The sequence below is a fragment of the Chamaea fasciata genome, unplaced genomic scaffold, assembly GCF_029207755.1.
Source record: "Chamaea fasciata isolate MVZ Bird 193981 ecotype frontalis unplaced genomic scaffold, bChaFas1.0.hap1 SCAF_14, whole genome shotgun sequence".
NCBI classification, from domain to species: domain Eukaryota; kingdom Metazoa; phylum Chordata; class Aves; order Passeriformes; family Sylviidae; genus Chamaea; species Chamaea fasciata.
The window spans coordinates 20,256,299-20,283,799 of NW_027094099.1; the positions used below are offsets into that span (position 1 = coordinate 20,256,299).

General features: G+C 51.8%; 3 long non-coding RNA genes across 6 annotated transcripts; all 3 read left to right on the forward strand.

Annotated features, from left to right (window-relative positions):
• Nucleotides 1–338: 338 nt before the first annotated feature.
• LOC136296872 (uncharacterized) lies at nucleotides 339–5,299 on the forward strand. Its single transcript, XR_010723020.1, has 7 exons — nucleotides 339–492; nucleotides 1,022–1,418; nucleotides 2,603–2,707; nucleotides 3,004–3,109; nucleotides 3,640–3,788; nucleotides 4,400–4,509; nucleotides 5,147–5,299. It is a non-coding gene; the product is annotated as an uncharacterized lncRNA (long non-coding RNA).
• Nucleotides 5,300–16,080: 10,781 nt separating this feature from the next.
• LOC136296795 (uncharacterized) lies at nucleotides 16,081–18,878 on the forward strand. 3 transcript variants are annotated; one of them, XR_010723004.1, is made up of 5 exons: nucleotides 16,081–16,171; nucleotides 17,296–17,471; nucleotides 17,572–17,626; nucleotides 17,717–17,759; nucleotides 17,958–18,878. It is a non-coding gene; the product is annotated as an uncharacterized lncRNA (long non-coding RNA). The 3 variants fall into 3 exon arrangements; XR_010723005.1 differs by lacking the exon at nucleotides 16,081–16,171 and adding an exon at nucleotides 16,295–16,315; XR_010723003.1 differs by lacking the exon at nucleotides 16,081–16,171 and having other exon boundaries at nucleotides 16,423–17,471.
• An 848-nt stretch (nucleotides 18,879–19,726) lies between these two features.
• Nucleotides 19,727–22,915, forward strand: LOC136296843 (uncharacterized). 2 transcript variants are annotated; one of them, XR_010723016.1, is made up of 7 exons: nucleotides 19,727–20,031; nucleotides 20,110–20,151; nucleotides 20,242–20,411; nucleotides 20,496–20,574; nucleotides 20,652–21,808; nucleotides 22,354–22,576; nucleotides 22,738–22,915. It is a non-coding gene; the product is annotated as an uncharacterized lncRNA (long non-coding RNA). The 2 variants fall into 2 exon arrangements; XR_010723017.1 differs by having other exon boundaries at nucleotides 20,652–21,739.
• Nucleotides 22,916–27,501: the final 4,586 nt, after the last annotated feature.

Sequence of the window (27,501 nt, forward strand, 5' to 3'; positions counted from 1 at the left end):
CCCTCCCAAGCTGGCGTCTCGGCGCGACGCGCTTGACCTTCCAAAGACGGCGGCAAAAAGAGCGGGAAAACGGCAAGGACGGGGTGGGCGGGGGCGCCTGCCCGGCTGCCTTCGCCCTGCCGTGACCACGGCGCCGCCCGGCCGCGATTTTCCGCGGCGTGTCCGGGTGCGCGGCCACGGGCTGTGGGCTCGGCGGCGCCGCGGGCGGGGGGGCGGGAGCCGGGCCCGCGCCGGCAGGCAGCGGCGGCGGCACCTCTCTCTGCCGAGGTCCCGCCGCGCCCGCCGTGCCGGCCGCCCGTCTCGCTCCGCACGTTCCCGCCGCTCTCCGCCGCGCCCACACGCCACCCCCGCGGCCCTCCGGCCCGGGGAAATGGAGGGAAATACAAAAGCCTTAGGGCAGAAGAAGTCGGCCGAGCCGGCCCGAGCCGTGCCCGTCCCGCAGCCGGCAGCAGGAAGCGGCTGCTCTCTGACTCAAAGCTCAGCGCGGCGGAGGTAAGCGCGGGGCTTTCGGCGGGGGCGGCGGGGAGGACGCCCCGGTTGTCCGGGCAGGGCTTCCCGGGGACGGTGTCAGCTCCCCGCAGCTCTGGCTGAGGGCTGCACCGAGTCCGGGCTGAGCCAGCTGGGAGCGGGCTCTGCTGGTCACGTCCCCGGGAGCCGCTGCCGCCGCCGGAGAGGACGCGCAGCAACCTTGTGCCGTCTGTGCGTGCAAGGTTTTCATGGGCTTTGTAGCGAATGTGGTGTTTGGGACCGGGAGCGCTGGGTGCCCTGGGTGGGGATGTCCTTGAAGTAGCCAAGCTGAGCACTGGCTGAGATTTCCAAGCCTGGAATTCTTGAAACAATGTTTAAATAGTTTACCTTCAAAGCAATGTTTAAATAGTTTACCGTCGAGTTGAGGCAGTAGATCAAGTCGATTTGTTAGAGTGGCAGAAATGGTTTTTTGCCTGGAAGTGTGTTGGTATAAGCAAGCCTCCGTCGTGTCAGAATGAATTGGTTTTCCTTCTTTTGGCTTTTTTCTTTCTAGGTTGTAGAGCACTGGGGAGACTGTTTGGGATAAAGAACTGAAAGGCACAAGGGAAGCTGCACGTTCCCCGGGGAATGCTTTAGGCACCTGCGGCTCCTGAAGCGCACCGAGAATCCCAGCTCCCACAGAAAACCTTCCGAAGCTGGAAGGGACAGACAAGACAATTCCAAGAATGGTGTGGGAAGCACTTTCTCCCAGGCGTGGACAGTGCTGAGATCGGAATGACTTCACAATATTCCTTGTGCCTCTCCTGTTGCCAGCCCAGGACTAAGTCGGTGTTCCCTGAGTGGCTGCAGTTCCCTGCCCGTGGAGGGAGGCAGCCTGTGCTGGAGAGCGGGAGAAAGGTCCCTGCTGCATGCTGTGTCCTCGGTGGGCAGAGAACTCTGACCTTAGCCAGGTGGGTTGGTGAGGATTGAATCAATCCTGCCTCCTTTTGAACGAGTTGTTTTAATGAGTCATCAGCAGGGGATGCTTTTAGCCGGCTTTCGTTCAGTTTCTTTTTCACAGGTTTCTGGTTGTTTTCATCATGAAATTATACCAAACCCTTAAGTTCGCTAAATGAACCCTGAAAAGGTTCAAGAAACCAATCCCAAGAGAATTGGGCCTTGGATAGCTGGGATCTCACAGCCCTTTGGGGCCACGTTGGGTTCACCCCCTGATTTTGGTGCGCAGAGAAACTCTCAAGTTAAGGCTTATCAAAAGAAATGGACCAGTTCTCATAAAAATCAGCTTTCCAAACCTTGAATTAAGATCAGAAATGATGGCAATGCCCTTGGCATAAAACCACCTGTGAAGCCAAGCAGGCTTAAAATGCCTGTAGGCAGGAAATCCAAGAGAAATGGCTGCTGGCTCCTGGCATCCTGGGCTTGCCAGGCAACCTTCAGGTCGGAGGAGCCCTCTGAGATGGCAGTGCCAACCATTCCCCCGGTGCCACCCTGTCCCATGTCCCCAGGTGCCACGTCCGCATAGCTTTTGATCCCTCCAGAGACGGGGCCTCCACCACTGCCCTGGGCAGCTGTGCCAGGGCTGGACAGCCCTCCCACCATCAGACTTCCCAATATTTGGCCTGATTTGCCCTGGGATCACGGGAGGCCGTTTCCTCGCCCTGGGTCTTACAGTAGCTGCCCTAAGCAGCCATGATTCCAACATGAGAGCGGCTGGCTTCCTTATGACCCCATCTGGAAGGGGCTTGCTTTCGAGAGATGAGCCAGGTAAGGCTCAGCTCGGTTGCCAGTTTGGCAGGTGAGAGCTTGTAGCTCATGGACGTGTCTGGGAGAGGTGTTGCCTCGCTCATCCACCTGCATGCACGTGGTGAGACAGCTAAAAGAAGATTTCCATCCTCTCTCCCTTGTTTCTCCTCTACTGCTTTGTGTTGCCACCTGTTACAATCCATGGACAGAGAAAGTGGGAAATGTGTTTTAGAAATTCTTGGGAATTTTGCTTGTAGGAACGGAAATCCTGAGAGAACTGATATTTGACCTGCCTGGCCTATGAAATGTCCCAGAAGCTGGTTCATGTATCCATGCTCCTGTTGTGTTCATCTGGGCTGTAGTTCAGGCTTTTCTCCCTGGGCTCTTGCAGTTGCTGTGTCTCTGGGATGCGGTGCAGAATGGAATCAGGCGGCCACACCTCAGGTTCACCTTCTCCCTGACCCTGCTCGTGTGGCACAGCAGATCCTGAAGCCAGGTACTGGAACTTCCTGCGTGTGTCACTGCTGGGGTGAAAAGCAGAGCCCTGGGGAATGGTGATCTCCCCACCTGCTTTGTGCTCAGACACTCTTGACTGAGCTTTTCATTCTGGGGAAGAGAAGGGGAGGGGTGGCCAGCAACACGCTGAGCCTCAGAGCAAAGGCCTTCTGCAGTTCCTGCGCTGTTCTCCCAGCTTGGAACACTGCACAGTACAGCTTCCATTCATTATTGTCCGTGCTTGTGGATTGGGAAGGTTGTCCTCCTCCACGATGCCCCACCTTTTTCTCTTCACAGAGGAGCACATGTACCTCAAGGGAGACAGATTCCTTCCGTCACATCAGTACTCGGACCTGAGGAAAGTACCAGTTTTTTCCAGCTTTTCTTCAGTATTGATTTGGAGGTAAGAGTCCCGCTTTCTCGATCCAGGAATTCTTGAGAAATGTATAGAAAAAAGCCATAAAAATACAATGAACTCTCATTCTCCCGTGGGTGGTTAATTAGAGGCATCTTTCTTTTGTTTCCTCTTGGGGTTAAAACTGCCATGTCTGTGGGGACTGCGTTGGTTTTTAGTGCTAAGGCGCAACGACTTGCGCTGCGTATTGCTCTGCGAGCACGACAAACAGAATGTTCTGCCCCAGCGAGCTGACATTCATCTCTGAGTTTCGATTAGTAATGTTAGAGTCGCACTGAAGTGTCTTGGGAACGGCAACCTCTACGATTCCATTTGCACTGCATGTTTGGGCTGCAGGCTGACTGTTCCTGATGGATGTTAGGGATGAAATTCGATAGGAATGGAAATGGACAGGTCCAGAAGAAGCTGTGGTCAGGCCTGAGCTGGCACTCCCAGGGAACCAGAGTTTTGTGCTCTTAGGAGCAGGTATTCTTTGGCAACGTCTAAATGTCTGATGATGGTATTTCTGTGCCTTCCAGTACAAAGCAGAGCCTGCGAGTGGATCCTCAGATGTCCTGGGGAAGGGCTTCGTGGCAAACGTTGCTGTGGGCTTTATGACTGCCAGAGGATTTTTGAGGTCATTCTCTCCTTTTCAACAGTCTCTTGTGTGATGAGGGCTCGCTCCCAGGTAAGAATTTGGAAAGAAAGCACCAAAAAACCCCAAAGTACAGAAGTCTGCATGGCTTTGAGATCTCAAGGCCAAAGCAAAAAGGAGCAGCTGACTCTGCCTTTGCCTTCTTGAAAACCTGTTCCTTGTTGATTTTGTGTCCGTGTGGAGGGGGAGATAATTGCTTGTGTCCAAACCGGTCGCAGCCTTGTCCCCTGAAACTGGAACAGGTTGCTGCCATCACGGAGCCTCACGTGGGCACCGTGCCTTTGTGCCTGCTGTCAGGGCCTTTTCTCTTTCGGGGGTCTCCATCCACAGGCAGCACGTTTGTTACCTGAACTGCGCTTCAGCGGGAGGGAAGCTCACGTGCCGGGAGCTCTCGGCTTCGGCAGCGTCCGCCCTGAGCGGTTCGGGTATCGAAGCCTTGGACAAAAGAACAAAATCCTCTCACTGCCTGAAGACTCCTCGTGAGAGTAGCTTTGAACGGAGAGCGTCTTTCCTTCCCTGGAGTCGCTGAGAGCAGCTGGTGTTCGTGTCACCTTGAAGCTGATCAGATGCCGGTCCGATTGCTAATTCTGAGTTCGATCGTTCGATCTTGACCGTAGAAGAACAGGTCCTATTTTCTGTTTCAGAGCGGTATTCTGGAGATATTCCAAAGCGCTGCCCGTGCCAGCAAAGCTGCCTGTGAGCTGATCCGGGATCACGGCCTCCTCCCGTGGGTCCCGCACAGCTGAGAGCAAAGGTGAGCAGAGAAGTACAGGAGAAACGGGAACAATTTTGCTGCCCACGGTAGAATAACTGTGTGAGTGAGTATGAAAAGAAGGGTGACAGGCAGGGAGGCGGGGGCACCGAGGGCCGGACGGGCAGAACTCGCTGAACTCTGAGGTGTCCCTTGGGGTTTCGAAAACAGAATCGAGATGCTTTCAGGTTGTGATAGGAGGGGGATGATGCTGGGGGGGCTTCGTGATTTGGAAAACACTTGCTGGAAAAACTGAGAAAGCCAACTGGCACCTGGAATCGGTGTCTCTACCTTTTGAGTTTCAAACAGCCTCAGATCCCGTCCTGTCACGGGACCTGCCGCACGGGAAGTGGCACAGCAATGGCTTTGAGCTGTCTAGAACATTCCTCCCCCCTTGCCTCTCCCTCAGGTACGTTTGCATCCGGCAGAAATCTCTTCTGCGCAGAGCGCCCTGACAGGCTCAGGCAGGTGCCCCAAAAGTGCCCTGGAATAGGGTCCCCTGTGTAGGTGATGGACCAGCTGCCGGCGAGGATCTGCCTTCCCAAAGTGGTTCTCTGTTTTGTTTTCTTGTTGGTTGGTTGGTTTCGTTGGGCTTGATAATTTCGTTTTGTTTTGTTTTGTTTCTCAGGTTTCTGAAAAGCAAGGGGATCAGTCAGATGACTTCCTTACTCCGTACTCTGTGGCTAAGAAAAGAGACAAAACAAGAATCAATCCCAGGAGAAGAGACAAAACAAGAATCAATCCCTCCTCCCTATTCAGCTTGTAAATGAGTTTCTGTATGTTTTGGCCACCTTCATCAAACATATTGGGTAAGTCTTTGTTTTGTTTTTTGTTTTGGTCAGTTTGCATTTCATCCTCTGTCCAGTTTGACCTTTATTAAGGCCAGGAGGATTTCTTTGTCTCTGGTTGATGAATGGCTTTTTTCGCCTTCAGTTTGCGTGTCGAGTAGTGAATTTGGACGAGATTTCTCTGACAGGAGGATTTAGGTGTTTGAAGACATGGGGAAAGAAAGTAAAGTGTGATGCACAGCTGCTGTCAAGTCCTAGGTCCTTCATTTCTGGCCCTTGCCACAGTAAGGCTTAGAAACTGTACTCATTAATTAGCACGCAGGAAAACACGTGGCACTTGTGTTTCCTTTTGGCAGGACTAACGTAGATCTGGCCAGGCTGACCGAGTTCTTCGGCCCCCTCAGCTCTGTGCAGGAACACCGTGCTGTTGCTGCTGAGGCTTTTAGGGGGATGAGGTGAACGACAGCGTCCTCTCCAGCAGGGAGCTGCTGCTCCTGCTGCTCCTGCTGCTCCTGCTCCTGCTGCTCCTGCTGCTCCTGCTGCTCCTGCTGCTGCTCCTGCTGCTCCTGCTGCACAAGTGGAGCCTTGTCAGCGAAGACCTGCATCTGCAGGAGGCCCCGCAGGCCCTGGCTGGGAAGTGCCAAAACAAAGGAGTGATCAGTAAGTGCTGAACTGCTTCCAGGAGGGCGTATTTTGTTGCAGCCGTTACAGACCAACAGTACAAGTGAGGCCAACTGCTCTGGAAACAGTACTAATGCCTTCTGCCAGCCTGATGGAGCTTGAGGGAGGAGGAAAGGAAATGGCAAGGCATTTTTCAGGTCTTCCTTGGGGTGAATTCTAAGCTTAGCACAATTGGGAAGCTTTGAGGAAACACAGTTTAAAAAGGGGAAGAGTTGTAAAATGAAACTTAGTTGCCAATCTCATGTCAGGTTCTGAAAAATGGTCTTCTTGAATCAAATCTCAGAAGAAATAAGCGGTGCCTGGAGGCTCTGTGCTCGAAGGTTTGAATGATTCTGAGTGTGGATGGGGATCTGAAAGTCACGTGTAAGTAAAACCAAAAAACACATCAAGCAAGCAAAACTGCAATAGTTGACTTTTCTTGTTGTCATCGTTTTGGAAGAAAGGAAAAATATGGGGCGAGAGGTGAGGGCAGGATCTGCAAAATCTCGGAGTTCTCCGCGTCTCCCTGAGGCTGAATCCGTGTTTGCTGTCAACGATGGCAGAGTGGAAGATGCTAAAGACTGAAAACTTGGGGTTTTCCCCCCTGAATCCCAAGGCTTTGTCAGCAGCTGTGCCCCGTCTATCTCTTCAAAGAGTTTCCGGGTTTAGGAAGGCTTTTCCGTTCTTCCGTATTTCTCTAGAACTCCACTCCAAAAGAACGGTGCTGTGTCCGTGTGGTGTTGGTGACTTTGTGTGAGTTGCTGTATTAAAGCCAATCGTTGGTAAGGGTTCTGAGCCTGCCTTGGAGAGCCCTTGGAGGTGGCAGCTCTTCTTTAAGTTCCCTTGGTTCCTTTCACGCCTTTCAGTGATTTCTGCGAGGTGCACTGCAGTCTGCCTGAAGCCAGCACATCCTGTCCGTGTTTGAACTTGACTCCTGTTGTTTTTCCTCTTGCAGGTAGTTGGCAAAAAGAGGAGAGAGCCAGTAGGAAGTGAAGCCACTGGAAGGCCTCATCCCAGTCCAAGGTTCCCACTTTTCTCTCTGACTCCTGGGTAATTACCTGGCCAGAACTGGACACAGACTGTCCCTTTGATTTCCTGCCTTTTCCAAGAAATCCTTGCTGTCAGCCGGAGTGTGTTCCTGGTCTCCTCCTCCTCGTCCTCGTCCTCGTCCTCCTCCTCCTCCTCCTCTTTTTGCCAAGGTGAATTTTGGTTATTGCAGGAATTGTGGCTCTTTTGTTCCACTGAAACTTGCCAACTCTGCTGAGGGTTTCCGGTGTCAAATCCAAGTAAGATTGGAGTTTCTTTGCATTGTTACTCCCACAAAATAGAGGGATTATTCGGTCCATTCCTATGGGATAGGAGTGGCTTGACCTTTTAAATTCTCCCTTCCCTTGAAAATGAGAGCAGAGGCAGCAGATTTGAAATCGTCGTTCCACGAACCCCACCGGTTTCCTGGCTGTCGGGAAAGTTTTCCACGTTAGAAATTGCTGAGCTTGTCTTCAGGCAAGTTGGGATGTAGGTGTTATTCCTTCCTTTTATTTGATGGTTTTCCTCTCTCTGATTTTAGGAAGGGAACGTTTCTAGCCAGTGCCAATTTTCCATCCGAACTGGAAGTTTTGGACGTGGTGGGGCACATTTCCAAGGAAAGGGACCCAATTCACGTTAGTAAATGAGGAATTGTTCAGCACCGTGTCTGCAGAGTTTTGGGAACTCCCAGGAAAACTTGCCAAGTGTTTGTTTAATTGCCTGGATTCATCTCTTTGTGAAGTTCAATTCGCTGCGTTTTCAGTTCCATGAATGCCATTAAAAGCTGAATGCCGGCTTGATTGCTGTTCCTTGGACACGGGGCTGGTTCTTTCCTGCCTTGCCGAGGGCAGAGCTGCTTTTGTTGAATTTTGGGTTGGGCTTAGGGGAAGCGAATGGAAAAACCCCCCCAAATAAAGCCCCCACGACCCCCCGGCCCCCCCAGCAGACATACAGCAGAGAAAGAGAAAATACACCAATGGGATTGGAATGGAGATGGGAATTGGACCCCTTAGGAAACCAGGCTCCTTGAATTCTAATGAACTGTGTTTGTGATGTGTTAGGGGAAGGAATTCGTCTGGTTTGAACCATCATTTCAAATGTGACCAAATAAACACGGATTGAAGAAAACGACAGGATTTGGGGGCATTTTTCTGGATTATAGGGGAATTTCTTTGGGGATTTTTGGGGGGAGTTTGTGGGAGTGTGGAGGTATATTTGTGGATTTTTGGAGGCTTTTTCGGGGAGATGTTGGGGGGGTTTTGCGGGATTTTTGGGAGGATTTTTGGGGAATTTTGCGAGATTTTTTGATGATTTTAGGGGCAATTTTTGGGATGATTTTTTGTGGATATTTGGGGAATTTTGCAGGAATTTTGGGAGGATTTTTTTGGGGATTTTTGGGGGGATTTTTATGGATTTTAGGGGGATTTTTCGGGGATTTTTGGGGGAGTTTTGGCAGGATTTTTGGGGGATTTTTGGGGGCATTTTTGGTGTAATTTTGGGAGGTTTTTGGGAGGATTTTTGGGGGAACCTGGCGGGATTTTTTGGAGGATTTTTGGGGGGGATTTTTGGAGGTGTTTTGGGGGGGAATTTTGGGGAATTTTAGGGGAGATTTTTAGGGGGATTTTTAGGAATTTTTTGGGGAGGATTTTTGGGGGATTTTGATTGGATTTTTGGGGCGAATTTGGGGATATTTTTGGGGATTCCCGGGGGGTGTTTTTCGAGGATCTTTCCGTGGATTTTTAGGGAGGATTTTGGGGGGATTCTTGGGGGATTTAGGGGGAATTTGGGGGAGGATTTTTTTTTGATTTTTGGATGATATTTTGCAGCATGTTTGGAGAATTTTGGGGGGGATTTTTGGGGGATTTTGGGGGGGATTTTTGGGAGGATATTTTCGGGGATTTTTGGGGCGATATTTGGGGATTTTTGAGAGGATTTTTTGTGGATATTTGGGGAATTTTGCAGGAATATTTGGGAGGATTTTTGAGGAGATTTTTGTGGGGATTTCGTGGATTTTGTGGTGGATTTTTGGGAGGAAATTTTGGGGAATTTTGGGGGGGATTTTGGGGAAGTTTTTGGGGATTTTTAGTAGGATATTTGGGGGATTTTTTGGAGGATTTATGGGGAGCCGTGCGGCAATGCTGCCACCCTGTGGGCAAAGAGCGGTAGTGCAGCTGTCCCCCCCCCCCCGCCCGTCCCGCCTGATCTGTGCGGCAGTGCTGCCACCGTGTGGGCAAAGAGCGGTAGTGCAGCTGTCCCTCCCGCCCGTCCCGCCTGATCTGTGCGGCAATGCTGCCACCCTGTGGGCAAAGAGCGGTAGTGCAGCTGTCCCCCCCGCCCGTCCCCGACGCGCGTGGCAGCCCCGCATTGTGAGCTCGGGGGCGGCGCTGCCGCCCGCCCGCCCGCAGCTCGGGGCCGAAAGGGAGGGAAAAAGGCAAGGAGCCCGGGCGCGTGGCAGCCGGCTGCCTGCGCGCGCCACCCGGACCCCGGAGCCGTCCGGGCGCGATTTTCCGCGGCGTTTTCGGGTGTGCGGACACGGGATGGGGGCGCAGCGGCGCCGCGGGCGGCAGTCCATTGAGTCAGGCGCCTGTGCGAGCAGCCGAGGGGGAATTTTAGTGGGTTCCACTACCAAGATGGCGGCGAGAAGCGAGGCGCCTGACCTTCTAAAAAAGGCGGCCAAAAGGGCGGGGAAAAATAAGGACCCTATAGGCGTTTACCCAGACGCCTGCACAAAAACCCCGACTACGGCGCCGCCCGCGCGCAATTTTCCGCGGCGTTTCCAGGTGTGCGGACACCGGCCGTGTGCTCAGTCGCGCCGCGTCCGCGTTCGGATTCGTGGATTTAGTCAGGCGTCTGTGTAAACACCTGCCGGGGGCCTATGCCGAGCCGCAAAGAACATGGCGGCCGGGACGGAAGTGGCCTCAGCCGCAACAAAGATGGCGGCAAGCAAAAGCGGAAGTCACGCGACGCCCCTCACAAAATGGCGCCGAGGCGGGAGGCGGCTGACCTTCCAAAATGGGCGGCCAAAAGGGCGGGAAAAAATAAGGACCCTATAGGCGTTTAGCCAGATGCCTGCACGAAACCCCGACTACGGCGCCGCCGGGACGCAATTTTCCGCGGCGTTTCCAGGTGTGCCGACACGGGCCGTGTGCTGAGTCGCGCCGCGATTGCGTTCGAATTCGTGGATTTAGTCAGGCGACTGTGTAAACACCTGCCGGGGGCCTATGCCGAGCCGCCAAGAACATGGCGGCCGGGACGGAAGTGGCCTCAGCCACAACAAAGATGGCGGCAATGAAAAGCGGAAGTCACGCGACGCCCCTCACAAAATGGCGCCCAGGCGCGAGGCGCCCGACCTTCCAAAAAGGGCGGCCAAAAGGGCGGGAAAAAATAAGGACCCTATAGGCGTTTACCCAGATGCCTGCACAAAAACCCCGACTACGGCGCCGCCGGGGCGCAATTTTCCGCGGCGTCTCCAGGTGTGGGGACACGGGCCGTGTGCTCAGCCGCGCCGCGTTTGCTTTTAAATTCGTGGATTTAGTCAGGCGTCTGTGTAAACACCTGCCGGGGGCCTATGCCGAGCCGCAAAGAACATGGCGACCGGGACGGAAGTGGCCTCAGCCACAACAAAGATGGCGGCAATGAAAAGCGGAAGTCACGCGACGCCCCTCACAAAATGGCGCCCAGGCGCGAGGCGCCCGACCTTCCAAAAAGGGCGGCCAAAAGGGCGGGAAAAAATAAGGACCCTATAGGCGTTTACCCAGATGCCTGCACAAAAACCCCGACTACGGCGCCGCCCGGGCGCAATTTTCCGCGGCGTCTCCAGGTGTGGGGACACCGGCCGTGTGCTCAGCCGCGCCGCGTTTGCTTTTAAATTCGTGGATTTAGTCAGGCGTCTGTGTAAACACCTGCCGGGGCCTATGTCGAGCCGCAAAAAAGATGCCGGCGGGACCGGAAGTGGCCTCAGACGCAACCAAGATGGCGGCAAGGAAGGGCGGAAGGCTCGTGGGGCTCGTCGCGGCCGAAAATCGCCGAGTGCAGCTCACACCCTGCAATGGCAAAAGCTGTTTCATTAAAACTCAGCCGAGAATTTTTCTCTTATTTCCAGGTCACAGGATATACTGAGGCTGAGAGGGATCCTAAAATCTGACTCTCAAGCAGACGGACCGTTTGAGAATCGAACTCAGCACCTTGGCATTACCCGGACTCTGCTCCAAGCAGCTGAACCAATCTCTGCATTATGGGGATGGACCTCCATAGGATGGCAACGCTTGGCCCCACTAAGGTAAGTGCAGTGCCGCCTTCTCTGCCAAAGCTGCTTCACACACCAGCCCCTGGAATGGCTCGAGGGCAGAAGTGGCTGGCAGCTCACGATAGCACAAAGCTCTTCCAGTGACGCTGATTTCCTGTCCTTTCCAGGATTTACCCAGCAGCTGCCGTAAAAGTACTCACACAAAGTCTCTTTCCGGGCGGAAAGGAGCAGGACAAGTCCTGAGGCTTCCCTTCTTCCACGGCCAAAGCTCTGCAGAGAGGCAGGGCCGGTCCCACCCGCACAGGGGCGTTTCCTGCAGGTGAGTGTTGCCGGGCCAAAATGATGGCAGCTGCTGAGGCCGGGGCTGCTTTTCTGGCCGGAGGCCTCGGTGGCCCCCCGTGCCGCCTGCAGTGTCCCTCGGGGTTTCCTGCAGGTGTCCCGGGTGCCCGGAGGCGCAGGGAGGAAGGAGGCCGGCAGCCCCAGCGGGGCCAGCAGCCCTGGGATGATGTGCAGGGAGGAGCTGTGCCTGCGGGGCCCCGCCCGTGGCAGCGGCGGCCAAATGCAGGGCCGGGGGCCGGGCTCGGGGCTGGCACGGACATGGCCCCGGCACGGACACGGCCCCGGGGCTGCCGCGGCTCCTCGGCCAGGGGCTGCTCCCGCCGGGCACGGGGAGATGCTGCAGCCCGGACAGAGGCACCCACAGCCCAAGAGCTCCCCAGGGAACAGCTGGCATTGCCTGGGAACGGCGGCTCGGGCTGTCTGCAGAGGGGCTCAGATAGCAATTCCCACCTCCCGGAGCTCCCACACAGTTGCCAGGGATGTCCTGGCCACCCCAAATCCCCTCCCTTTCAGCCTGAGGACATCACCCGTCGGCAGCATTAAAGCCAAGGCGCTCCTCCCTCACAGAAATTAAATCCAGAGCAACGGCCCTCGGAGATGCCTCAAAATCAAAGGTTTGAGTGGGATGGAGTTTCGTTTGGATGAAGTCTGGACTTTTCCAGGGAGCCGGCCGGAGTGCAGAAGTGATAGAAAGCTTTTGCAGGTGGGTCCCACTGGAGGCGTGCTGAAGGCAGGGATGGGCGTCCCTTGCCTGAGGGAAAGGCACTTGCAGAGGCCACTGCTGGGGCTCGGAAAGGAGCTGAGCTCCTGCAGGGAGCTGTGTCCTCCCGAGGGCACAGGCGCTGCCTCAGCACAGGCCGGCCAGTGCCTTCTCCTGCTCTGAAACATCACCTGGAGCCCGAGCTCAGGGGGGTGGCTGAATTCCAGGGAAATCTGACAGGTGACCCCCAGGGGGTGAGGGTTATAATTAACCAAATCTATGGAATAGAAACCTATCCTGTCCCCATCCTGCTGAGCTTCCTTGGAAGCTCTGCTGGTTCCTGACACGTCTGGCATTCAAGCAGCAGCTCTGCGTGGGAATATCCGTGCTCCGTGAGGCACTGTGAGGTTATTGCAGCGGGAACTGAGCAGGGAATTCGGGGCCGTGGGTATAATTCATCTAAACTAGCAAAGGTGACAGTGAACCCCAAATCTGGGCACCACACAGAGAACAATCTTTGTGCTGCCCTGTCAGCTCAAGCCCCTGGGCTGGGAAGTTTTGGGAGTCAAACATATGGAATGATAGAAGTCACAGCAACTGGTGTCACCCCGAGGGACAGTCCAAGTCCCAGACAATTCCTCTGCAATCCCCTCGGGGGGAAAACACCCTCTGTCTGCCAGGAGCCCTGGCTCTGTTTCTCCTATCAGCTGTGTTGGGCTTTAAGAACTTGAAATAACTTTGAAGCCAAAGAGATCACCTTTTCCTTCCGGTTTGATTGTTTTGTTTTTTTTTTTTTTCTTTCAGATGCTGGTCTTGCTTCTGTGGATGTGTGCTGAGCTCTGGCTGCAGGGGACTGTCAGGCCTGAATGGCTGTGAATCTGTGTTCTTCTCGCTGGGGAAGCAGAAATAATTATTAATTAGACTGCAGAAATGTTTTCGGAAACCTTTCCCCTTTCCTGCCCTTTGCTGGTGGATCTTCTCTTTCTGCCTTTGAATTTACAAAGCTGTTCCCTGATGTCATTTCCCCTGCCTGAATTCCTTGCAGCTCCTAGCTGGGAAAAACTGGGATGATGTCCTGGGGATGTTCTTAGGGGAGGACAGAGGTGAGATTTTTGCCTGTATTTTTCTAATATTTTCTAAAATTTCAGGGAGCTGCTGCTCCTGCTGCACAAGTGGAGCCTTGTCAGCGAAGACCTGCATCTGCAGGAGGCCCCGCAGGCCCTGGCTGGGAAGTGCCAAAACAAAGGAGTGATCAGTAAGTGCTGAACTGCTTCCAGGAGGGCGTATTTTGTTGCAGCCATTACAGACCAACAGTACAAGTGAGGCCAACTGCTCTGGAAACAGTACTAATGCCTTCTGCCAGCCTGATGGAGCTTGAGGGAGGAGGAAAGGAAATGGCAAGGCATTTTTCAGGTCTTCCTTGGGGTGAATTCTAAGCTTAGCACAATTGGGAAGCTTTGAGGAAACACAGTTTAAAAAGGGGAAGAGTTGTAAAATGAAACTTAGTTGCCAATCTCATGTCAGGTTCTGAAAAATGGTCTTCTTGAATCAAATCTCAGAAGAAATAAGCGGTGCCTGGAGGCTCTGTGCTCAAAGGTTTGAGGGTCCCGTGCTGGGACCCCTCAAATTCCAGTCAGAGATGCTGGGCACTGCTGGACCTTTGGGACACTACTAAGGGGCTCAACTGCCTGATCCAGAGAGCTCTCCCGTTATTTTCTGGCGTGCTTAGAACCTGGCAGGACATTGTAGCCACACGGGTCGAAAAGCCCATCGTAGCAGTTGGAATCACAGACGATCACACAGAAGCCAGTCTGGGAGAGGAAATGATCTGTTGCATAGATTTATTTTTCCCAATGCGTTTTGAATTTATACCAGAATCTCTCCTCTCCCCTCCGACCCCGTATCCTTGAGTTCTGAGTTCTCTCATAAGGAATTCTCTGCCTGTCCTGAAAAAAAATTCCCCAGCACCGCGGGGAGCGGTGGGGTTTGGGGGGTCCTGGGGCCGGCACGGGGGGTCCCCGCGCCCCGGCCGGTCCCGCTCAGCACGAGGAAATCGCCGCCGCCGTCCTCCCGTGCCCAGAGCCCCGCCAGGACCCCAGCGCAGCTCCGGCTGCAGGCGGAGCAGGAGCGGCTCCTGCCGCCCGCAGCGATCCCGGTCCCGATCCCGACCGCAACGCCACCCTGGTCCTCCGGCCCCGAGACCCACAGCCCGCCCGCCGGGGGGGGCCGCACCGCTCGGGAGCCGCAGCCGACACTGACAGGACCCGAACCAGAACGGCCGGTCCCATTCCCGGCCCCGCCTGGCTCCGCGCAGGGCCGCGAGCAACCTCGGCTCGGCTCAGCTTCGAGGGGCGGGGCGGGGCCGCGGGCGATGGTCCCGCCCCCATCCCGGGCAGCGCGGGGCGCCGGGGCGGGCTCGGGGCGGAGCCGAGGCGGAGCCGGGGCGGGCTCGGGGCGGGCTCGGGGCGGAGCCGGGGCGGAGCCGGGGCGGGCTCGGGGCGGAGCCGGGGCGGGCTCGGGGCGGAGCCGGGGCGAACTCGGGGCGGAGCCGGGGCGGGCTCGGGGCGGGCTTGGGGCGAACTCGGGGCGGAGCCGGGGCGGGCTCGGGGCGGAGCCGGGGCGAACTCGGGGCGGAGCCGGGGCGGGCTCGGGGCGGAGCCGGGGCGGGCTCGGGGCGGAGCCGGGGCGGAGCCGAGGCGGAGCCGGGGCTCTGTGAGGCGGGGCCCGGAGGCAGCCGGGGCCGGGCAGTACCGGGGGCGCGGCTTCAGGGGCGCGGGGCGGGTCCCAAGTGCACGGCGCCGGTACCCCACCGGGGCGTGCCACACCGACCCCATAGAGCAGCAGCTACTTCCGCCACCCTTTTGAATCCCTGCGATTGGCGGGCTCGCTGAGGCATCGGCAGTGCTGATTGGACAGCGGGCCCCGGGAACCACCCCCGCCCCCCGGCCCGCGCTGAGGGCCCGGGGCCTCCGCCCTCAGACCGGCTCCGGCTCCAACCCGGCCCGGGCTCTGCTCCGGTCCCCCCGGCCCGCCCTGAGGGCCCGGGGGCTCTGCCCCGAGACCGGCCTCGCCCCTCCCCGCCTCGCCCTGTAGTAGATTTCTGTTTGGTTTGTGGGAAGAAACAGGTGTGAGAAGTGAGATTTGTGCTGGAGAGGTGCTGCTGGGAAGAAAGGATGGAGTAAATCTGCTCCGAGGATGTGCGATGAAGAATTCAGGGTAAGGGGTGGGCAATATTTATAAACTGTCTCCATATTTCCCTGTATCTCTGGGTGTTTGGATTTAGCCTGGGATTGTCAGCCAAGTTATAAACAAGCCAACCCGGTTACTGAACTCCCAATGGACGTTTGGAACCCTTGCACAGAAAGACAAGTTAGTGACGATTCCAAAGGAAAAACTGTAAATGGAGGGTAACGATTGCAGGGGGATTTCCTTGGGGATTATGACCCTCACACATACGGAATTTAGGAGGTGGAATCCCAGTTTCAGCCTTGGGCACATGCAGGAGAAGAGGGGTCGTTATCCCTATCAAGGAAAGCCCGGTGCCCCAGCGCGTCAGGTGCGGACAACGAATTCTCCGGGGATGAGCACGAGTCCCCTCTTCCCGTGCCCCGACACTCGGACTGGCAGCAGCTGCAGGTGAGAGCTGTCACAGGATGGTGAGGGGACAGAGCAGCCCCAGGTGTGACCGTCAGGATGAGGAGGGCAGCAGAGCCGCCACAAGTGTGAGCTGTAAAGGATAATGAGGGGCCGGTTCTAGCCGGGGGCGGTTTAATAGAGGAGCCCGAGTTCACTTTGGCATCGGGCTGTGAGGAGCTCAGCGTGGTTTCTGCGGTGGTGGGAAAGCTTACAGCGCCTGCAGGAGCACGTGGGTGTGGGGGGTTTCTTTGTGCCGGGCAGCAGTAGCAGGTAAGCCAGCATGGGTTTGTAGGGGAGATTTTTTTTCTTTGCAGCTTTGTCTTACTAATTTCTCTGTGGTGCTCCCAGGAAATAAAAGGAGTTATGGAGAGAAAAGGAGTTCAAATTCATTGAAGAAACTCTTCTTCTGTGGTTGTCAGTATTCAAACTGGAGAAAACTTCTTTCCACCTGGATTTTTAATGAGTTGTGGTATTTCTATGTGGTTTTTATTAAGTATTATGCTCTTGGGTGGTGTGTAGTGTTTTGTCTGATTTTTGATGTTATGTGTAATTTGGTTTTTGAGTGAGGATGACTTTGTTGGGGGGGTTGTTTGTATTTGAGGTAGAATTAATTTAAGTAGCTTTTTTTGCTAGACTTCTGATAGGTGTTATTGGGGTTTTGTGTGTGATATGCAGGGATTCAGGTTGGGTAGGGCTATTTTTTCTGTTTAGTGGCTTTGAATGATTTATTGTGTAGCTTTATCTTGTTTGTAGATGGTGTATGGTGAGAGATATGGTTTCTTTTTCGTGTTAGGTTTTGTAGTTTACATGTCGGTCAGAGTATTTTTGAACTGAGTTTTGTTGAATTGTTTTTGGTGAGATACAGTGTTTTTTGAGGGTGTGTTTTCTAAGGTTTACAATGGTGTAATTGGCTGTAGTGTGAGATGTAAAGGAGGTTTTTATTTATTTGGTGGTGGTTTTTATTATGGTGAGTGTGTAGTATTTGTTTTGATGGGTTTGGGGTAGTGTGATGTAGCTAATTTATTAGGGTTTTCTAATATTTATAATTCAATTATTGTTTATTGTATTACAGGGATTTATTTATTTAGCTTGTTTGGTTTTAGTGTGTGTTCTATAATTATGGAAAATTTGGGAGATGCTGTTTATAGTTGAATGGATCTTTTAGTTTTAGGATTGAGGGGGTTGCAGGTATATATTTTGAAGGTTTTTTGAGGGGATTGGACATGGGGGTTATTTTTATTATATTTGGTAGTTGGACTTATAGTAATAAGAGTTGGCTTTTTTTGCTGCATTATTTTTTGTTTTTTCTTTTCTAGTATTCATGTATTTGTGTGGTCAGGGTAGTGGTGTTTCTGGTGCAGCTGTAAGCCTCCATTATTGTTTGTGTGTTTTAGGTGGTCCACTGGTATTACAGGGAGACCCCCTCACTGACCGGCCAACAGATCTGCTGAGATTGTACATCAGCATTTGGTTTTCTCTATGGTACCTGACTAAGAGACAGCAGTCTGGTGACAGCAAGGAATTCCCAGAGGTGGAGCTGGATCTCAGCAGTCAAGCTGACGTGGGCCAGGTGAGCAGTGACTGGTGGACAGAAGCAGTTGCTATTGTTCAAGTCTCACTTGCTGGTGCAACTCTAAGCATTCACTGTTCTTTTTTTTTTTTAACTTTAGGTTGTCCCCTTGCCAGATGTGCTGGCCCCAGAGGCCAGATGGGTGCAGCATTAAGGTATACTTGTGGCATGCTTCAGTCAGACTGGGGAGGTTGCTGTTTCACAGTAACTCAGCATGATTTTTTGCTTCTTTTGTTTCTTTGCAGGTGCCACTGCTGTCCCAGGCGTGCTAAGGAATAGAGAGAGCCGGTGAGTTGCCCTTTAGGCAGGGTGACCCATAGGTGAGCGATGTGCTCAGCATTTACTTTTTCCTTTTGCTGGGTCCACTCCTGTCAGCCTCTGGAGCGGAGTGAAGATCTGAGGGGGAGCTGGGGCAGCGGTGCAGAGGAGCCCTGGGGATTACTCTTCTGGAGGGGGATAGTCACATTTCCTGTTTTGTGATCCTAGGTAGCGCGAGGAGGTGCGGAGACAAAGTCTGGATATGGCAGCCCCAAAGCGGATGCTGAGAACACGTCGACGTCTGCGGTGCCGACATGTTCATTTCTGTCGAGGACGGACGTTCCACTCGTGTTCCAAAAGCTAAGTGTTGGGGCTGGTGGTCAGGAGAAGGGAAAAAACCTTTTCAGTCCCGGGAGGTGATTTAAAGTTACCTTAGAAGAGAAGGCCCTAGTGGGGTGGTCCCTTCAAAAGTAAAGGGTGAGGGTTTCTCCTCAGCATCACCAGAGCCTTTGCTGGGCGGGGCAGTTCTGACCCATCTCCATGTTCTAGGGAGCTTCACATTATTGGCCTTCTTTTAGAGTCCACAGGGTTAGGCTGCAGCAGGGGATTCCTGGCCCAGGAGTGTCCTGATTAGGAGCAATGCCAGTTGCAAGGCGTAGGGTTAGTAGGGTTCAGCAGGGGGAGTTTACAGTGGCACACAGAGGCTGAAGGAGGGCTTGAGAAGTAAAGGACTCGAGGTCTAGAGAACACACAGTGAAAATCGGGGGTACAGCCTAGGATACAAGTCAGAGTACAGGTATACCAGCCCTCACAGCGCTGCTGCCAACACTGTTTCCCTGAGAGCAGGTGCCGGCAGCAATCCTAATGCAAGACAAGGCCAGAAGTCCTGAGAGGTGCAGGCAGTAGCCCTAAGCTAGGGCCAGGCAGGAAGTGACAGTGGTGGGGCAGAGTCCACAGGGTTGAGGTTCACCGGGGATGTCCACCCTGCGTTCCTGTCCTGCTCTAACCGGGGATGCTCACAGCCCTAATGGAGGCCACGGTGGGTGGGCTCGGTGCCAGTAATGCCTCTAAGGCTTTGGCGCTGCGAGCGTCGGCCTCCGAGCTCAGCTGAAGCACGCACGGGGCCCGAGGACCCGGTCCTGCTTAAGAGACGGTGAGTAGCAGAGCTGCTGGGTTTTGGCTGATGTGCAGCTAAGATTATGCTTTGATATTTGGTTTTCTTTATTGTAGCTGACTATGAGACAGCAGCCCAGTGACAGGAGGAATTTCCCAGAGGCATAGGCGGCCTTCTTTGGGGCCCAGCGTGGATTCACCTCCCCAGACGTCTGAGAGATAAGTGGAGGGCTCGGAACTAGGGAGGGGATGAAAGTGGGGTACCAGGGCAGGGATCACTGGGAGGGATTTTTTGAGTCGGGTTTGGAGCTGGGGATGTCCCAGATGTGACCCCTTAGGCTACATGAAGGGAAAGTCTCATTTTTCATGTCAGTGCTGAGGTGTGCAGGGCAGAGCAGTCCTGGTGTGTGTTGTGTCACTTGTCTGTTGTGCACTCTGTCTGTTTGGTGTCTTGTCTTTTCCTTTAGTCCTTTCAGGGGCCTATCAAAACCCCTGGCATCAGTCTTAGCATTTCTGATCTCTGTGCTCCTCAGCCAGGTGCCTTTGTCTCAGCTGCTCGGACACTCATCAGAATCCATCTCTCTTCACAAGCATCCAGTCCGATGCCTTTTCAGGTCTTGTTCTGAGCTGTACTGACAGCCGTGCACCGCCCTGATCCATTCCGGCGGGTTAGGTCTTGTGAGAATGCAAAGACAGGTGGAGGATTCTGACCGTAGGATTCTCGGGCATCCATCTCTGTGTTTCTTGGGATAAGTCATCCCGATGGCATCTTGTTCCTGCAGGGTTCTCTGAGCCTGGCCAGCTCACCTTCCGTCTCACCTCGGTCATCTCATTCCGAGTTCTCTGGACCCTCAGGGTCGTTCTTCTTGCCAGAGTTTTCTGTCCCTGTTGCGTCCCCTCGTTTGTCCTGTGCTGTGTCACGGGTGTTGGTGTGTGTTTGGCCCGGAGCTGCTCTGCCTTGCTGCTCAGTCTGGGTGTAGGGGTACGAGGGTAATAGTGCCGGGGGCTTGAAATTTGTGATGTGGGGTGTAGTAGGCCTGTAGAGGGTATTCCTAGATTGCCACAAGATGTCTGGAGCTGTCAAGGTATCCTGCAGCACTCTGACTTTTGTCCGAACTTTCTTTCAGATGCAGAGAGATGAAATCTGTGGCAGAGCCCCCCATCCTGGGTGAGGGGCTCCCCTGAGAAGGTCAGTCCCTGTTTCTGTTTGCAGGGGAGGTGTAAATGATGGCTGTGTTACAGCTCTGTTCTTTGTCTTTATTTTTAGGTGGTGAAGCCGGATCTCAGCAGTCAAGCTGACGTGGGCGAGGTGAGCAGTGACGGGTGGACAGAAGCCGTTGCTATTGTTCAAGCCTCACTCGCTGGTGCAACTCTAAGCCTCCGTTCTTGTGTGTTTTAGGGAGTCCACTCGCAGGAGGCCGAGCTCCCCTCTCACCAACCGGACGACAGACCCGGGTCACCTCACCCGTGAGCCCTCCGGGAGCATTCCAGGAGTCTGTGATGGAGCCTTGATCTTCTCCTTGTGAAGGCCCCATCCAGGTAGGCCTGGATAACGGCCGAGGAGTTGAGGTGAGTCAGGGAGGAGAAGGAGGAGGAGGGAGGGTCCCCTCAAGTTCCAGCGCTGCCACGTCACCTTGTCTGCTCTTTACCCAGGCAGACCCTGCGACGCCGGCGTTGGCCTCTGAGCGCAGCTGAAGCGCGGGGCCGAGGACACAGGCAAGCTTAGGAGACAGTGAGTAGCAGAATTGTCGGGGTTTGGGTGATGGGCTGCTAAGATCACGCATTCATGTTTGGTTTTCTTTGTTGTAGCTGACTAAGAGACAACAGCCCAGCGACAGCAGGAATTTTCCTGAGGCAGAGGCGGCCTTCTTTGGACCTGGCAGGGATTTGCCTCCCTGGATGCCTGAGAGATAAGTGGAGGGTGATGGCTCACAGAGGGGATGAAAGCAGGATGCCAGGGCAGGGATCACCGGGAGGGGTTTTTTAAGTCAGATTTGGAGTTGGGGGCACCAAGATGTGACCCCTTAGGCTACATGAAGGGAAAGTCTCATTTTTCATGTCAGTGCTGAGGTGTGCAGGGCAGAGCAGTCCTGGTGTGTGTTGTGTCACTTGTCTGTTGTGCACTCTGTCTGTTTGGTGTCTTGTCTTTTCCTTTAGTCCTTTCAGGGGCCTGTCAAAACCCCTGGCATCAGTCTTAGCATTTCTGATCTCTGTGCTCCTCAGCCGGGTGCCTTTGCCTCAGCTGCTCGGACACTCATCAGAATCCATCTCTCTTCACAAGCATCCAGTCCGATGCCTTTTCAGGTCTTGTTCTGAGCTGTACTGACAGCCGTGCACCGCCCTGATCCATTCCGGCGGGTTAGGTCTTGTGAGAATGCAAAGACAGGTCAAGGATTCTGACCGTAGGATTCTCAGGCATCCATCTCTGTGTTTCTTGGGATAAGTCATCCCGATGGCATCTTGTTCCTGCAGGGTTCTCTGAGCCTGGCCAGCTCACCTTCCGTCTCACCTCGGTCATCTCATTCCGAGTTCTCTGGACCCTCAGGGTCATTCTTCTTGCCCAGAGTTTTCTGTCCCTGTTGCGTCCCCTCGTTTGTCCTGTGCTGTGTCACGGGTGTTGGTGTGTGTTTGGCCCGGAGCTGCTCTGCCTTGCTGCTCAGTCTGGGTGTAGGGGGTAATAGGACGAGTCCCAGGGACTTTAAAATTTGTGATGTGGGGTGTGGTTAGACTGTAGAGGGTATTCCTAGATTGCCACAAGATGTCTGGAGCTGTCAAGGTATCCTGCAGCACTCTGACTGTTGTCCTGACTTTGTTTCAGATGCGGAGAGATGAAATCCGTGGCAGAGCCCCCCATCCTGGGTGAGGGGCTCCCCTGAGAAGATCGATCGCTATTCAATGTGAGAGTCACACATTTCACATTTATTGGCACTCCAGTGCAGGCCACCTGCGTTTACAGCTTCAAACAAGTGAGTCCCTTGGTAACCCCCCTGGGCAGCAGCTGGAGCCTGCTCCGGGCTGGGCTGAGGGAGCAAACACTTGTGGCTGACACAGCTCCACACTGAGGGTGCTTGGGAAAACACCTGCCTTGTCCTGGATTTTTTTTTTTTTTTTGAGCTTTTGACAAGGTTTTAATCATCACCTTGGTAAAAATAAATGGTAAGGACTGAAAACATGAGAGGCTGGCAGGTTATGCTCATGAATGAGAACTTTTTTTTTTAATAACTGTGCGGCCTATATCCTATTTTTGAGACTCTCTTTTTTGGCTGACTTTACTGTAAAAAATCTAATTTCAATTTAGCTGCCTCAATAATGAATTTATGGTACAAATATGTTCTAGCGGCAGGAGCTTAAAGTAGTAACACCAACATGCCACCTCTGGAATAAAGTCCTGTGTCTCCTCAGACCTACTGGTTTGCAGTAGAGTTTGGGCACCTTTCGCTGCAGCTGTGGTTCTTAATAACTGGAAGTCCAGGGATTCTGGGCGATTCCCATAAGTTCTCCTGTTTTGTAGGAGCTGCACGGTGAGGTCAGCATTCTGAGGGAGGCCCTGGCACAGCTGCCAAGGGCAAGGAACGTGGAGCATCCCGGGGCTTCTCCCGCCCGAGTTTCTCCCGGAGCGTGCTGCGTGTCATGCCGGATGTTTAACCCGGGTTTGGGGTGTTCTCCTGCAGTCCCAGCTCTAACTGCTGCCCCCGAGCCCCGGCCTTGCTCGGTCCCAGCACTGAACCTGGCAGGTGGGTGTGCTTTTCCAGCCCTTGAATCCCACGGGCAATCCCAGATTCCCGGAGCTCCCCGAGGCACAGCCTGGCCTCCCTCCCTGGGAGCTGCATTTCAGTCTGCCTGGACCAAGGCCATCCTGTTTGAGACTTTATTCCTGTTGTTTTTCCTCTTGCAGGTTGTGGGCAAAAAGGAGAGAGCCAGTAGGAAGTGAAGCCACTGGAAGGCCTTATCCCAGTCCAAGGTTCCCACTTTTCTTTCTGACTCCTGGATAATTGCCTGGCCATAACTGGACAGAGACTGTCAGTTTGATTTCCTGCCTTTTCCAATAAATCCTTGCTTTCAGCTGGAGTGTATTCCTGGTGTCATCCCCCTCCTCGTCCATGGATGTGTAAATAAAATTCCTGACTTGCCGAGTCCAATTTTGTTACTGTAGGAAGTGTGGTGCTTTTGTTCCACTGAAACTTCCCAACTCTGCTGAGAGTTTCCGATGTCAAATACAAGTAAGATTCGAGTTTCTTTGCATTGTTACTCCCACAAAACACAGATCATTCTTGGATAGGAGTAGCTGGACCTGTTGAATTTCCACTTCCCTTTAAACTTAGAGCAGAGGAAGCAGATTTAAATTTGTTGTTCCATGAACTTCCACCAACTTGATGACTGTTCCAAAAGTTTGCAGTGTTAGAAATGCCTAAGCTTGTTTTCCAGGCAAGCTGGGATTTAGATGTTATTTCTTCCTTTTATTTGATGTTTTTTCTCTCTCTGATTCTAGTAAGAGAATATATTTTTTTTTCCAGTTTTCCATCCTAATTGGAGTTTTTGTACATTGTAGGGCACATTTCCAAGGAAATTTACCAAATTCATGTTGGTAAAGCAGGAGCTATTCAGCACCACGCTGCCACTTTTTTCCTTTCAACCCCTTAACAGGTCTCATTCTACCCATACACAGTATTACCAGCAATAACTTGGTGTCGAGTTGTATTTCAGAGGTAGCAATAAAACAAAGTTGACATTTTATTTTGTGCCTCTCTGAACCTCTTTGTTTATTAACAAAGAACTCCAAAACAAAGCAAACAGAAAAACAAAAACCAAAACAAAAGCCCCTACAAACACTGCCCCCCAAGAAAAAACAATGACAGAGAAAACATACCAACATTATTAAATAAATATTAAATCTTTACCCCTTAGAAAACGAGGCTAATTTAATTTTAATTCATTGTGGTTCTGATGTGTTAGGTAAATGAATTCATATAGTTTAAAAAATAAACAAGTCAACACAAATTAAATAAATACAAAAATAGAAAAATATAAGTAACAAAAATAGAAATATAAAATACAGTTTTAAGGGGTGAGAAAATCTCTAGAAAAGCTAAAGCTTTTACAGTATCCCCTAAATAGGTGGTACTCTCTTAACTGCTGCAGAGCGTTGAAACAAGCCTAGAGAAGCTTCAGTGTGCACCAAAAGCAGCTGCTGCTATAGGAAACCGGTGTTGTTTTAAGACCTCCCCCTCCCAAGTTCCTTGCACTTTGTGTTCACAGAGAAGTCACACGAGTCCTGATATATTTTTCCTTTCTTCAAGGATGATGACAACAAGAAAAGTCAACTCTTTAATTTTTGCTTATCCCTAGCAAGCAAAGCCCGGTGCCCCAGTGTGTCGGTGCAAACAGTGAAATGTCTGCAGCAAGTTCCCTCTGCCCCGCCCTCACCCTCGGGCTGGCAGCAGCTGCACGTGTGAGCTGTTAGGATAACGAGGGGACAGAGCAGCCGCAGGCGTGAGCTGTAAAGGATAATGGGCAGGTGGCTCCTGCCCGAGCTGCTTACGCGGGGAGCCTCAGCTCACTCTAGCGTGGAGCTGCCGGAGGGAGCAGCTTCTGCGAGGCTCTCTGGAGTGTCTTACGGGATGATGGCGAGCTCGTCTTACAGAGTTTGGGGGAACCCTCGGATATGGAGTATTGCTTCAGGAGATGCCGAGGGACAAACCTTTGTGCCGGGCAGCAGGAGCAGGTGAGCCGGTGTGGATTTGTAGGGGGGACTTTTCTCCTTTTCCCTTTCAATTTTGTCTTCCCAATCCTTCCCTGGCGTCCCTAGAAAAAAAAAAAGGGGGTTTTGAGGACAAAAGAGTTTAAATTGAGGAAAGAAACTCCTTTTATTGTCTGTGTTCAAACTGGGGGAATCCCCCTTCACCTGGGATTTTAATAAATAGTGGTACTTCTATGCGGTGCTTTTATTACTTTATTACTTATATGGTGCTTTTATTCAATATTGCATTCTTTGGTGGTACATAGTGTTTTGTTTTATTTTTTGGTATTATTTATTGCCTGTAATTTGGTTTTTGAGGGAAGGTAACTGTATGGATGGGTTTGTTTGTATTTGAGGTAGAATTAATTTAAGTAGCTTTTTTTTTTTTTTTTTTTTTTTTAATAGGCTTCTGATACGTGCGATTGGGGTTTTGTTTTTGTTTATTGTATGTAGGGATTCAGATTACCTAGGGCCAGCCTGGCCGGTGGAGGTTTTGTTAGATGCAATTTTAATATTTTTAAAAGTTTTTTTCTGTTTAGTTGTTTTAAGGTGGTTTTCAATAATTTTTTGTGTAGTTTTATTTTGTTTGTAGATGGTGTATGCTAAGGGATACGGTCTATTTATTTCATGGTAGGTTTCTTAGTTTACATGTCGATCAGATTGTTTTAGAACTGAGTTTTATTGTTGAAATTTTTTTTTTTGGTGAGATATTGTATTTTTAAAGGAAATGTTTTCTAAGGTTTACAATGGTGGAAGTGGCTGTAGTGTGAGGTATAGGGGAGGTTATTTATTTAGCGGTGGCTTTTATCATGGTGAGTATGTAGTGTTTGTTTTGGTGGGTTGAGGTAGTGGAATGTAGGTAATTTTTTTGTGTTTCCTAATATTTGTAATTGGACTATTGTTTATTATAGTAGAGGGGTTAATTTATTTGGCTTGTTTGATTGCAGTATATGTTTTATACTTATGGATAATTTGAAAGGTATTGTTTATAGTTACATTGATTTTTTTGGTTTTGTGTGTATTTATAAGTGGTATTTTTGTTTTGATGGTTTGAGGTTTATGGGTTTCTTGAGTTAGGAATTATTTGTTTTGGTGTTTTTAATTGAAATTTATTTGTGACTTCTTTGTTGTGTAGTTTGATTTGTTTGTTGCTGTCGAGGTTTAGGGTAAATTTGGGAGGAAACCTTTGAATGGGGTTCTTCTGGAAAGTAAACCTAAACAGTCTCATTCTTTTAAACTGCTTTTGCAAAGAACTTCTTTGGAGAAAAGTGGGAAAACCTATTTATTTAACAAACAAAGTGGTCACAAGCATAAAGAATGAATAATATGAAATAATAAAACTTTTTGTTATTTTGAAGCGAGATGGTAACTTCAGAAAGTCTTTGCTGTGGGCTGTAGCTGAGCTCTTTTGGTCTCTTATCAGCTGTTCTGGTGTTGATAAAATGCTCAGGTGCAGGCCCCGTGGGCTGCAGGTGCCAGCTCTCGGCGCTGCTCTGGGTTTTTCAGTCTGCAGCAGGTTTAAACAGTCCTAAGAAAAAGGAAAACAAATAGCGAGGGAACTTCTCTGCCCTAACTAGCTGAAACCAAGAGCAAAGCACATCTTTGTGCTGCAGTCTGTCTGTGCTTGAGCTGAATATACGAGAGAGGGTATTCAGAGGAGTGAAAGTCGTTTTCTTAAAACAAACTGCACCCATTTTCTTTCCTTGCTTAGCTCTCAAAATCAGTCTTAAAGGTCCAGAACAAGCGACTGGGGATACAAGCGGCATAAACTCACCCTAGGGCATTCTATGTCTTATCCCCATATCATAAACTTATCAAAACAAATTGAATTCTAACTCTAGGAACACATATATTCCACACACTTACGTCTTTATAGAAGCAACATACAGCTGTATACAGACAATGGTAGCGATAGTTAATAAACAGTGATGCTTACAGATGGTTCTTACTTAACAGTTAGATTTTCTGGACGTTCACATCCGTGTTGTTTCTTTTTTCTGTGCTGTTCACTATGTGCAACTTGGTTGCAGTCATTTGGCAGTCTAAGGGGAGCCAAGGTTGCAGCTACTGACAGCTTGGACCTGGGAGTAATGTGCAGCAGTGTTCAGAATTGCAAGTGGCAGAAGCCCACTCCCGGGCACAGAGCTCTGTGCAGGAACGGTGGGTCTCTTCTGTGGGAAGCTATACTCACCGACTAAGTTCCTGATGTCAGTTTGCAGAAGGTGTTTGGCAGTCTAAGGGCAGCTAGGGTTTCAGCTTCTGGCAGCTTGGTTCTGGGAGTAATGTGCACTGTTCAGAATTCTAAGTGGCAGAAGCCCACTCCCGAACACAGAGTTCTGTGCAGGAACGGTGGGTCTTTTCTGTGGGAACCTAAACTAACCCCAGCAGGCTCCTGATGTCAGTTTATGGGATGGATTTGGCACTCCAAGGACAGTTAGGGTTCCAGGATCTGGGAGCTTGGATCTGGCAGATGTCCTGTGCTGAACTTAATTTTATCAGGTAGCAGCCCACTCCAGGGCAGAGAGCTCTGTGTAGGAACAATGAGTCTCTTCTGTGGGAAGCTAAACTCACCCCCTAAGTTCCTAATGTCAGGTCGTAGGAGACATTTGGCACTCCAAGGACAGTTAGGGTTCCAGCCTCTGGGAGCTTGGATATGGGAGAAGTGCAGCAGTGTTCCGAATTGAAAGTGGCAGAAGCCCACTCCGGGACACAGAGCTCTGTGCAGGAACGGTGGCCGCTTTTCTGGGGAAAGTAAATATACCTCTCTGGTTCAGATTGTCAGTTTTAAGGAGCCATTTGGCAGTCCAAGGGGAGCCAGGCTTCCAGCTTCTGGGAGCTTGGTTCTGGGAGTAATGTGCACTGTTCAGAATTCTAAGTGGCAGAAGCCCACTCCCGAACACAGAGCTCTGTGCAGGAACGGTG